Source organism: Herpailurus yagouaroundi, unplaced genomic scaffold (assembly GCF_014898765.1).
Source record: "Herpailurus yagouaroundi ecotype Mexico unplaced genomic scaffold, PumYag 77, whole genome shotgun sequence".
NCBI classification, from domain to species: domain Eukaryota; kingdom Metazoa; phylum Chordata; class Mammalia; order Carnivora; family Felidae; genus Herpailurus; species Herpailurus yagouaroundi.
In genome coordinates this window covers 21,778,381-21,790,991 of record NW_024412388.1, presented here as the reverse complement: position 1 = coordinate 21,790,991, position 12,611 = coordinate 21,778,381, and the positions used below count along the sequence as shown (strand labels likewise).

General features: G+C 52.7%; 1 protein-coding gene across 2 annotated transcripts in view; it reads right to left on the bottom strand.

The window, feature by feature from the left end:
- The window catches only part of EPB41 (erythrocyte membrane protein band 4.1), a 202,767-nt gene extending 190,156 nt beyond the window's left edge, over window positions 1-12,611 (bottom strand). The window contains exon 1 of one of the 2 annotated variants that reach the window (XM_040467002.1): window positions 12,468-12,611. The gene's annotated coding sequence lies outside the window, so the exon portion shown is untranslated. Of the gene's footprint in view, window positions 1-7,535; window positions 7,560-12,467 lie in introns of those variants that run through there. The other variant, XM_040466959.1, reaches the window with a different exon arrangement.

The following is a 12,611-nucleotide window of genomic DNA, read 5'->3' as shown; positions in this document are numbered from 1 at the left end:
TCATGTAGTTAGGGAGGGCTATGGTTGGGAAGCCAAGTTTGTCTGACTCCAGAACCCTATCCTTTGCCCACCACACTATCCCGCCTCTCTTTCCAGTGAGGCCAGGTAGATGTCTTTATCTCTGACAGATGAGAAAGCTGAGGCCTAGCAAGAGGTAGTGACATGCCTGTAGTGACCCAACAATCAAGCAGCTAAGCAGGGACTTGAACGCAGGCTCCGGAGTGTTAAACCCAGGATTATTTCCTCCACCCATAATACTGTATCCTGACCATCAGAAAATGCCCCTGTCCACTGGATATTTAGAAACCTTATACCGAGCTTCCCCAGGGGCAACGGGGAACCCCTGCTATACCAGGCCAGGCATAGAGAGCTAAGGGTGTGGAGGAGAAACTTTCAGGATACTACCTGCGGAAGACAGCGGTTGAGCTGGTAGCCCAGATGCCCCTAGCTTTGGACACCTCGGTCTTGGTCTGCCTAAGGGATGGACCCATAGCTGGGAAGGGGGGAGTTACAGAGGAAGCTGCCTGAGGCCTGGGCTTCCCTGACTGGCATAGCTTTCTGCTGTGATTTCTGCTGAAAAACAAAAAGCTCAATCCTCTGGGCCTATGTGCTAATTACCAATAATGACATAATAACCATTGTGGGCCCAACAGCCAAACAGCCCCAACTAGAAATTCTGCATAGCTCAGGCTCCGGAACAAAAGATTTGGGTACTCCAAATGAAACTGATGCCCTGGCAGAAAATGTCAGAAGCAAAGGGCTTTAGGGTTGACCCAGACAAAGTATTATCTGGCAAATGGAGAGGATGATGGCCACTGAATACAATTATTTACTGAAAATTATTTATCTGCATAGCATGGTGCCAGACCCAGAGAGAAGAGGCTTCATGTTTTCATTAATTCACTCCACAAATATTTATTTAGCACCTACTATGAGCCAAACACTTTTCTAGGTACACGGGAATAACACTGAACAAGACAGACAAAAATCACTGTCATCACTGAGCTTACCATTCCAATGCAGGGGACGGGGGGGGGGGGGGGGGGACAAACAATAAACAAATATTCCATAAAATATAGTATGTCAAAGGATGATAAGTGCTATGGAGAGAAAAAAGTAGGTCTGGAGGGAAGATAGAGAATGTTCGTGTTGTGGTAGGAAAGGGTGTTACCATTTTAAATACGATAGGAAGGTCCTTTCTAAGAAGGTGACATTTAAACCTTCTTAAAGGGGCAAAAAAATTAAAGGGGCACCTGGGTGGCTCAGTCGGTTGAGCGCCGACTTCAGCTCAGATCATGATCTCACAGTTCGTTGAGGTCAAGCCCCACGTCCAGCTTGCTGCTGACAGCATGGAGCCCACTTCGGATCCTCTCTTCCCTCTCTCTTTGCCCCTCTCCCACTCATGCTTTCTCAAAAATAAATAAACATTTAAAAAGATAAAAATAAACAAAAAAATTAAGGACATGAGAGAGCAAGTCATGAAAGTATTTGGAGGGAGAGAGTTCCAGACTGAATAGCAAGTGCAAAGGCCCTGGGGTGGAAGTGTGCCTGGTATATTCAAGGACTTGCCTGAGATCATAGATCCAGTCATTAACAGGGCTGGGAGAAGAAAGGAACCATACACAGACTAATCACCCACTGTGTACCTGAACTCTCTTAAGCCTTAGGACAACTCTGGAGGTAAAGATCACCATCTCACAGATGAGGGAGTGAGACCCAAAGAAGAGAAGTAACTGATCCACATCCCACAGCTAGAATAGGCAGGTCTGTTTGGCCCCAGCCTGTTGGTGCCTCCCTGCTTCTCTTCTCTATGTCTTGCCCATGCAAATCCTAAGTATTTGTCGAGTTAATTAAAGAATGAACAAATTAATTTCTCAAGTCATGCCCTTCCAATGAACTGCTTGCTGACTGGCCTTCTTGTCTCTACTAATCATAGAATAACAACAACAATAATTCCAATGTGCTAGCTGTGGACTGAGTATTTTACCTGAATTACCTAATTCAGCCCCCCTTAGGTAATCTTAAGAGAAGGTGCTAATATTTTTCTCATTTTATTAGTAAGAAAACTAAAGCTCAGTGAGGTAGAACTCACTAGAGGTCCCACAGCTGGTAAGTGGTGAAGCTGGGATTTAAACCGAGGTCTGTCTGCTCCCAAATCCCTTCTTTTAATCCTATAATATTAGTAGAAACCTCTGACATCAATCCATCCCCTTCCTTTTATAAACCAGAAAACGGAGGCTCAGCAAGGGCAGGTGAAGAGCTAGGGAGGGGCGCAGCCCTCCCGCCCCCCCCCCCCCCGCCCCCCATCTGGCCTCCCTCCTACTCCACCACATGGGGGCTGTGGACCAGGTTTTCTTTCCTGTGCCTGCCTGTTTCCCTGCCTCTGCAGAAATCTTGTCCTAGCTCCTTGAGGACGGTTGCAGGGAGCTTAACACTCCACCTCTGCCCCCTCAGCCTTGGCCTGGGTAATGCAGGACCCTTCCTACTCTGCCTTCCCAAAGTGCTGGCAGTGGCATTAACCAGTGGCAGCTGCAGAAAGGAAACTGTCCCCGTGCAGCTCCTGGAAGAGAGACAGTGCAGGCTTGGCGCCAAGAGGGCAGAGGTGGGCTGGGGGCAGGGGCCAAAACCAGGCCGAGGGTGAGGCTAGAGTGTTCCAGCCAACCAGAAGAGGGGGGAACGGGGGAGGAGGGTAAAAGATCCTGAGCCTCTGGCTTTGAAACCAATTTACTGGGTGTCATTTGTTCAACCTTAAACTGTGTCAAATACTTCAAGTCCCTAGACTGGGAAGAAACAGGACAGAAGAAGGTTCTGGACAGCATTTATAACAGCATTAATACTTCGTACCGACCACTGAAGCCTCATAGTGCTCAGGACTGAACTGAGTGCTTTATCTACATTGTTGTTAATCCTCACAGTAAAATCAGCCCCGTTTTACAGCAGAGGAAACTGAGGCTCAGAAAGGTGAAGTGACAGCCAAGGTCACCTCATCACACTCATTCATAGGGTAGTGCCACAAGGGCCCGGAGACCTGGGTTCCTGCTGTGTGACCCTGCACCATCTACCACCCTCTCTGATTTGAGGCTCTTGCATGTATACCAAAAAGGACTTGCTCAGAAGCCTTTATTATAAAATGCAGGAGGCTCAGGGATCCAGTTCTGCCCAGACTATGGGGCCTCCCACAGATACAGGACATCACACTTACTCTCCTTCCCATCACCCCCCAAAAAAAGGGCCTGGGGATCGTCTTCCAGGGGGAAAAAATAAAGCCACAGATTTTCAAAATATTTGTCCCTGTTTCAAGGCTACTGCTGGCTTTGGCCTCCAGCCAGGAAGGGGCCCCTGAGATGGGGAGTTGGGGGGAGCCCAGGCCTCAAGACTGAGAGTCCTTGGGCCTGGGGCCAAGGGGGGCAAGGGGCAGGAGGGGGCGAGCTCGGCAGTGGGCCAGGATCCCCAAGAGATTTGGGCTTGTTTCTTAATCCTTTCCTCCCTTTGTTGGCCACAGCCAGCTGCCAGGAAAGTGGGGGGGGGGGGGGGGGGGGGGGGAAGCAAGTGGGCAGGACCAAGAAGATTGAGGAATCCAAATAATGATGGCTGAACTGGAGCTCCTTTTCATGGGTGCCCAGTACAGGGAGACTGTGCAAGGCCATTGGTGAGGATTTTCTCATTGAAACCACTGCCTGTCCACATGAGGAGGGCCTGCTGTCCCTTTTACTGAGGTGAAAACTGAGGTGCAGAGAGGGCAGGTGACTGAAGGTCGGCCATACAGCTCATAAGCGGCAGAGCTGGCAGGGAACCCAGGTTGTTGACTCCCATGAGAGGCAGCCACTGGGATTGACTGGGGTGGGGGTGAGGTGGGGGGATAGGGGGAGCAGGGTGGAAAGGGCCCTAGCAGTCTCAGGAGAGCCGGCAGTTAGGAGGGTGATCACCTCCAAAGTGACTGTCCCCAAAGCCCTGTATGATCTGGGCCCTGCTCCCCTGCCCAGCCTCAACTCCTGTCACAGCATCGCCTCTCCCTTTCTGTTCCGGCCATACCAAACTACGGTACAAACGTGCCCTGAGCACATTACGTGGCTTTAAGCCCTCACACATGATGTTCCCTATGCTTACAAAATTGTTCTCTCCACTGCCCGCCTAGAGAGCTCTTGCTTACCCTTCAAATCCCAGCTCAACTACCCAATGCCTAGAAGGAGTTAACCACCCACTCACCTGAGCTCACGCAGAAGTGCTTCAAGCACCCAGAGTGGCAGGAACCCCACCTGAGTCATCTTTGTGCCCCTAAGAACCCTGCACACAGTCAGTGCTCAGTAAGTGTTTGTTGTCTCTAAGTGCGTTTTATCACTGAATCTTTGAGGCAGGCAAAACAGGTTTTCTTGTCCTCTCTCTCAAGGCTCAGAAAAGGAGGGCAAGAGAGAGGGAGTGACTTCCAGAGGTCACGCAGACATTCAGTGACGTGACACTGGTAGAGCCGGAAGCCAGGCCTTCTCTGCACCACACAGGTCCCTGCCTGGCCCCCACCCCAAAGAGCTCCCTCATCCCTGCCACACCAGCCAGGGTCACCACAAGGGGCCCCAAGGCAGGAGTGGGGGACATGGGCCCTGGTGGCCAGAGGTCTTGCCCGAGTGTCCAGCTAAGACGTAACTGCTGCCTGCGGGAACCGACACAGAGGATGACAAAAAGCAGACAAGTGGCTTTATCCCCCAACCCCTCTCGGACTCGTCTTCCTGGGTATGTCCCTTCGCCAGAGACCCCAGCAGGCCCCATCCGCCCCACAGACCCCACCTCCTTCCTCTCCTGCCTGCCCACTGCAGTCTGTTATCACATCCTGCTGGCTCGGCCTCCTAAACAGACGTGCTCCCCATCCCATAGCTCAGTCCCAGGCCCCATTTCAGCGTCCCTCACCTGGAGAGTTGCCCCTACCTCTCCTCTCCCACTAGTCCTCCGAATCAAGCGACCCTCCCCAAATATGAGCCTGATCATGTTGTTCCCCGGCTTCATATCTGATGGCTCCCCACTGCCTCTGGGACAAATCCCCCTAACTCTCCTGAGCCTGTCCATCTAGCTGCAATCCCACAAGGGCAGGTCATGACTCTGTACCTTGGCAAAACAGTTCCTTCCACTAGGAATGCCCTTTCTCCTGGTCTTTGCCTGAAAAGATATTCACGGTTCACATTTCGGTGCATCAGTCAAAGGTGGAGTTGGTAGTTCTGTGTCTTTCTCCCCAGCTAGACTCTGAGCTAGGACAGGGCGAGGAGGCAGAGACCACACAGATTGATCTCTGTGCCCCATGCCCGGCACAGAGCCTGGCACAAAGTGCGTACGAATGAAAGCAGATGGGTAGGAAAGAGAGGTGTGTCCTTACTTCCTAGAGGCCTCTTCCCTCCCTTCACCCACTGGTGTCTTTCAGAACCTGTCAGACTAGGTTGCTACCTGCCTGTCCCCAGCAGGCCCCTCCCAGACCTCATCTCCACTATCCCAAGAGGGATCCTAAAATAACACCCAAAGCTATAACTATAATAATAATTACATTGCTCAGCATGTACCTCATTGCATTATTTAATCCTCACAAGGACTCTAGGAGGTACACAGGTTCTTTTATTATCCCCATTTTATAGATAAGGAAACTGAGATTCCAAGAGGTTAAATGTCTTGCTCAAGGTCACACTGGTAAGCAATAGATGTGGAATGCAAAGCCAGATCTGTTTGACTCTCAACCACTATGCTATCTGGCCTTCTCCTGCTTTCTGGTGTCTCCTCTCTTCAAAACTCTTACAGCACCGGCCTGGGTGGGGTACACTGTGTGTGCATGTGCTTGTGCGTTCAGCAAACAGTCCTGTAGCCCTCACCAGCCCTGTGCTGAGCACTGGAGATAGAGAAGAATCAGGCACAGTCCCTGCCCCCTTAAGAATTTGGGCCTTGGGTTGAGCAGACTTGGGTCTGAGCTCCAGGTTTACCCCTAAATAACTATGTGAGTCTGGGTAACTCACTTGATTTACTCAGTACCAGTTCCCACATCTGCAAAGCAGGGACCATAATGCCTGGATTGCCAGGAGGACCAGATGAGATAATGCATCTGAAATAGCATATAACAACCCACCTAGCATATGAGAAACATCTGAAGGCAATAATACATATGATGACTAGAGACTCCCAGGATCCCAAGGCCAGGATGGGATGTAATTCTCCAGGGCCCTCCCTTGGAGCCTCCTCAGCCCGACCCAAAAGTAATAGTGATAATAATGCCTGATCCACCCATTCGCTCATTAAATAATTCTTCCAGGGAAGTGTTCTTTATTAACCCTCTTTTGTAGGTGAGGCAACCAAGGCCCAGAGAAGGTAAGTTACTGAATCAAGTCACACAGCAAAAGAATGGGACCTACTTTCACACTGGGTAGAGCCCAGCCCTTGGCCCAGGCCCTGGCCAGACTGCTTGAGAGTCTGGGGCTCCTGACTCCTAGATTCTAGTCCCGGCTGGGTGGGAAGTTAAAATAGTAGAATGGAGGTAAATAAAGGTATACTTTACTTAGCCCCCTCCCAGAAAGAGTTCAGGACTGGGTGGAAACCAATAATTACCAAACAGGGCCCTGTACTGGGCACTTCTCACCGGCTCCTTCCCACGCCCATGTGGGGGAAGTGTTATGATATGCATGTTGCAGACGAGGTCTCCAAGACAAAGAAGTCAATGGCTTGTCCACTGTCACACAGCAAGGTTAGTGGCAGTACTGGGGGGCAGAGTCCCTCCTCACCCCTCCCTCCTTCAGCCCCAGACCTTCCCAGCTGCCCCTCTCTTCTGATGACACCTAGAGGTTCTGTCCCTCTCTCCCCAGTTCTAAGCAGAGGCCCTGCGAAGGCCCTCTCTCTGCTGATTAAAGGCCCCACCCTCAATTCAGAGGACCCAGAGCTCACTTAACCGAGCCCTGGCCCTGAAGGAACTCACAGTCTAGTGAGCAAAGACAGAACACATTTCACTGAGCCCCTTTGATGTTGGTCATTTTATATCCATTAGCCATTTAATCCAATACAAAGCACATTGATGGGGCATAGTGACAGTGAATGAATAAATATGCTCATTCGTTCAGAAATATTCATTGAGTACATACTACATGCCATTATACCCTGGATGCTGGAGATATAACAGTGAATAAATAAACAAAAATCCCTGCCCTCAGGGGTCTTACATAAAGAAAAGAACAAACATACCGTGTCAGGTAGACACTGAGATTCCCATTTTACAGACATGAAACTGACATGCAAAGAGCCACCCAGCTACCAGGTGCAGAATGAGGATTCTATTCCTGACCAGTCTGGCCCCTAAGACTTTTGCATTGTGTTACGTGTCTCAAAAATCAGCCGGTGTGTTAAGCATCTGGAGAGAAGTCAGCTGGTTGTGGTAGGACCCAAACTTCACAGAATGCCCTCCCTCAGTTCCTCCACCCCTACTGCTGGGCTCCCTTTACACCTCCCAGTGGCCTGGGAGCTACAGGACATGCATTAGAATCAAGCCCCAGAGGCAGTCATTTAGCCAAACCAGTACTCACCCAGCAGCAGCCGGTCGGGGTCATACAGCCCGTCAGGGAGAAGTCGTGGAGCCATCACCGCAGGGGCACATGGAAGCAAAGGACAGAAATGAGACACAGGCACAACCACCCAATAAGCTCTTTGGGGCCCCTCTTCATCCTGAGCAGGGGGAGATCCTGCCTCTGCCTCTGTATCTGCCTCTGGGGTTCTGCTAGGGCAGGTACCCTGTTAGTCAGCAATCTGATAATCTGATATTGCACCCAGAGCTCCTCCTAGGACCCAGCCCACTGGAGGCAGCAAGATCCCTCTAGACAAATATTAACTCAACACCTAGGTGTTGGGGATACAGGATGAAAACAGACATGGCTGCTGCCCTCATGGAGCCTATGGTTCAGTGAGAAGGAGATCATGTAATTTACGAATGGATTACAACTGTGTGAGTGCTTCAAGGAGGAAATTTAAGAACCCAGGCTGGGGGGCACCTGGGTGGCTCAGTCAGTTAAGCATCTGACTTCAGGTCATGATCTCACGGTTTGTGAGTTCAAGCCCCACACCAGGCTCTCTGGATCCTCTGTCTCCCTTTCCCTCTCTCTCTCTACCCCTCCCCCACTTGCACTTGCTCTGTCTCCCTCAAAGTAAATAGATAAACTTAAAAAAGAGCCCCGGGTTCAAACCCTGGCCCTCACTCACTAACTTTGTGATATGAGGGTTCAGCTTCTCTGTGCCTCAATTTTTTCTCTGTAAAATGGGGATTGATTGCATTAGTGCCCACCTCCAGGGCAGTTGTAAGGATTAAATGACTTAATATATAAAAAACGCTTTGCACAATGCTTGGCACACAGTACACTGTTCATAACTGTTAGCTACTGTCATTACAGGGAGCTGGAGGCATGGGTTTTGGAGGGACCTAGTGTGGGCCAGACCACCACCTACCTGACAACATACAGATTAAAAGAGACAATAGAGGTGAAGCTCTGGGCCCAGTGCCTGGCACATGGTAACCAGACGATAAATGGTGATGGTATTCTTAGGGCTGTTCTCTAGCACATCCCCAGGGTACAGCATCTCAGCAGAGGCTGTCAGAAGTGCCCTCTCCCCACAAACGCAACCCAGAACTGCAACTCTGGACTGAAAAATAACCAGCATTCTCACCTAATGCTACAAATACCTCATCTCCTTTGACCTTCACAATGACCCAGGAAGTGGACCAAGGCAAAATTATTCCTATTCCCATTTTACATATGAGGACAATGAAGGGAAGGTACTCCTCTCTCTTGGGTGTGTCACTTCATATCTCCAAACCTAGGTAAGTGGTCGAGCCAGGATTCCAACAGGCATCTGCCTGGATTTTGTTCTCCAGGTCTCCCCTTGTGTTTTTTCCCCCAGTGCACAGCCCCACACAAGACTTGGAACCTCTCCTGCATCAGTTCCTTCATCTGAAATACTTACAAATAGCCCAGGATCCAAGCTGTTCCTGACCCCAACTCTTCTTCCACAGGCTCAGCCGCTGCTACTCTGACCCTGCCTCTAACCTTTTACCCCATCACCAACTCCAGCCACAAACCCATGGGCCAAGGAATGTCTGCACTCAACTACTAAAATCCATGTTTTACAGATGGAGAAACGGAAGTCCAAAGGTGGGCCACATATCCAAGGTAGCCTTTTGGTGCCCAGCTCTTATACCTTGGCAGTAGTCGGGTGCGGCTGGCCCTCTGAGGAAACCTTGGGTAGGGTCCTGACCTGCAGGTTGCACCCTCTGCTCTTCTACCCCCCACACTGGGCCTGGTGGGCACCTGCACAGCCTGGCCCCCAGTTCCCCAGCCTAAATATCCCAGAGCTCTGAGCACACCCAGAAAGAGTCAGACAGGTTCCAGAGGTAAAGTCTCGGCATCATGTGAGCCTTGGTACCTTCCAGGTGGTGGCCTCCCCTTTCAGTTGAGTCTGGGCTTTGGAGTCAGACAACCTAGATTTAAATCCCAGGCCAGCCACTTCCCAGCTGTGTGACTCTGGTTAAGTAGATTCACCTCCTTAAACTCCTAAGAAATAGGAATAATACCTATTCCCTCATGGGGTTGTAAGGATATTAGCTAATGCTGCATATTAAAGGCTTAGCACAGAGCGCTGTGGATAGTAAATGTGGCTCTAATTATGATTAGAGAACACAGGCCAAGAACAGGACATGAAGGCCCATCACACTCTACCTTGCCCTTGCCCCATTCTTTCGCCTCCCCCTCCTGTGGGGTGGACTAAGCCCCAAAGCATGTCCTGGAGGCTATAATAATGGGTGCTGCAAGACCCTTTGAGGCTCTAAGCTCATCTCCCCTTCTCATTTCACACAAAGAGAAACTGAGACCCAGGGAGGAAAAAATGAGCCCACAGACTATATAGGAATAGAATCCTGCCCCCTCTAATAAACATCAGAATCCCAGGACCCAAGAAAAATCTGAAAGCCCCACCCTCACCAGGGAACGATCATAAAGACCCATTCTGCAAGCCCCCAACAAATCTCAGGCCACCATGACCTTTGTGGCGAGCCCTTTGTGGGTATCCTGTTTAGCTCTGTGGCTAGCAGACCCATATGTGGTGCTCAGGAAGGGCTTAGGGACAAACCCACGCAGTTCCTCTTCGGTTCCACAGAGAAATTCTGCTCAGGCTCCCCCTCCAGAGGTGTCTCCTTGCATCTCCCTTCTTCACTCCCACCCTGGCCTCTGTCTCACCCTGCAGCCCGGGTCCCATCAGCTGGGCGCAACCCCAGCCAGCAGAGCTCTGGGCCTCCAGAGGCCTGTACAGCGTCAGCATTTTCCCAGCCAGACTGGGATGTTCCTGCCCAGCACAGCCAGCCAGGCTCCTGGCCAGGGTCCACTCTGCAGAGGGGGTGCTGGCCCTGGCCTGCCAGGGGACCCACCCCCACTGGCCTAGCAGGTGGGGCAGCCTGGGAGCCCTGGGAGCTTCTCTTGGCACCTGCAACCTACAAGAGGGAGGCCAGCCTAGTCTAGGCAGTGCAAGGATGGGCTGATCAAGAGACAGATGGGTGTGGTGCCTCTTCACCCCACAAGCAGGTGCTCCACCTGCACCGCACATTGCTGGGCCTGGGCAGGCCCTGCCCCCTAATACACAGGGGAAACCTCAGGACCTCCCCACTCCACTCTTAAAACACCCCACTGGCCAACTCCCAGACCAGCTATCGTTCTGGTCACTGCACATTATTACCTCAGTTGATTCTGCTGCTAATGCCTGTAAGGTCTGGATTATTGGAGAAGGAAGAACCTGGGACTCAGAGAAGTGAAGTGATTCATGCAAGGTCACACAGCAAAGTGGCAGGGCCAAGATTTAAACGCAGTTCTGCTGCATGCAAAGCCTACAGGGCACCAGATGTCACCTTTCCTTCCACCTCTCTGCTCCCTAAAGCTTCTGGATCCCCGTCTTCCCAAACCTTCCACCTCTCTCTGCAAAGTCTCTCCCTCCACAGTGCTAGTCAGAATTAATCATTTCCCACCTCATGGCTGCTCTAGCACCCTGTTTACACAACAGCAGCAGGGTACAGGAGTTATTTCTGAGGTGTCTGCCTCACTGGCACTCAGAAGGGCCTTGAAGGCAGGGGGTGAACCCAGTACATGCTCCTCAGACCTGAGAGTCTGTCACCCCAAACTCCACTCTCTCCCTACCCCCATGCAAAAGTCCTCTGACCTCCTCCTGTTGATCCCCTCCCCACCCCTAGCCTCCTGCCCAAGCCTGTAACTGGGGTGAAGGTAGGGAGCTTGCTAAAACCTCAGGGGCTCTGTGCCAGTGCTCTGGCCCCTCCCTCTCCCCTTCAGTAGCTGAAGGTGTGACCCAGACCTGACACCAGGCGGTTCTCACAGGGACTCCCAGCTGCCCTCAGCACCAAACCCGGCCAGACATTCCCCAAACCTTCTCCTTCTGGAGAAAAAGCCTCTAGAAGCAGAGAAAGGGCTGCCTTCAGCCCTAGTCCGGGAACTTGAGGGGTCACATTCAGCCACTGCCACGCCAGGGGACACTGTGGGCCTTGAAATAACCCCCCGCCCCAACCCTACCGGAATAGTCCTACCCTTCCCCCCTTCTGGGGCAAGCTAGGGCTGAGGTCGGTCTGGACAAGTCCCCGCCTCCAATTTGCCAGAGGGGAGAACTCTTGTTTTACCCCAAAAGAAGTGGGGTCTGCCGGAAAGTATAGGTTAGGACGAGAAAACTCCCGGGGAAAGACTGAGAACAGGGACAGGAACACAGACAGAGGAGAGATGAGGGACACAATGAATCGGGGGATGAGAGCAAGCAGGAATCTGAGAGCGATAGAGAGACTGGGGAGACCAGAGACAGAGGAAAGTCCCCGAGACCAAGCCTGGAAGGGAGCGTGTGGGCCGGGGCGGTGACGGGAGGGCCACCGTGGTAGGCAGAGCAGGCGCCCCAGCTCTCGGGTCCCTCAGTCCGGAAACCCGAAGTCAGTTACGTAAGGGGCCGGGCGCGGGGCTCCAGGCCCTGGGGGCCCCCTCCCGCTGCGCGCCGCCCGCCCTCCCGCTCCGGCCAGCGCTGCGGCGGGCCTGGCAGGAGCATGCGGGCCGGACAGGGCGGGGCTGGGCGCTGGGGACACCTGGGGCCGCAGCAGTCTGCAGACACCCGCCCGCGCGGACCTAAGCCGGGACCCCGGCGCCAGAGAGGCCGGCACTGCCTGGGACCGCCAGCGGCAAGCGTCCACCCCCGGACCTCCCTCTCCTCTCGCCCGCGCCCCTCCCCGCACCCTGAACTTGGAGACTTCCAGACCCCTGTTGACCCCCAGTTCGGACCTTGTAAGCCAGGACTCCTAGAGACCCTCTCCCCTGACCCTTAGACCCTAGTCTCGCCCCTACCGGGGCGTCCCGGGCCCTTGGGAGTGGGTTCATCTGTCCGTCACCCCGTCCCTCCCGGGGACCCAGGATCGTCCCCAGACGGTCCAGGCTCACCTGGGCCGGACGGGGCGGGGACCTGGCCGGGCCGGGCCGGGCCGCGTTCTCGCTCTCCGCCGCTCTCGCCCTTTAAGAGGTTCCTGCCACTTTGCCCCGCCGGGGGCCTCCACCTGCACTGACAGGGCAACTCTGGAGTGAGGC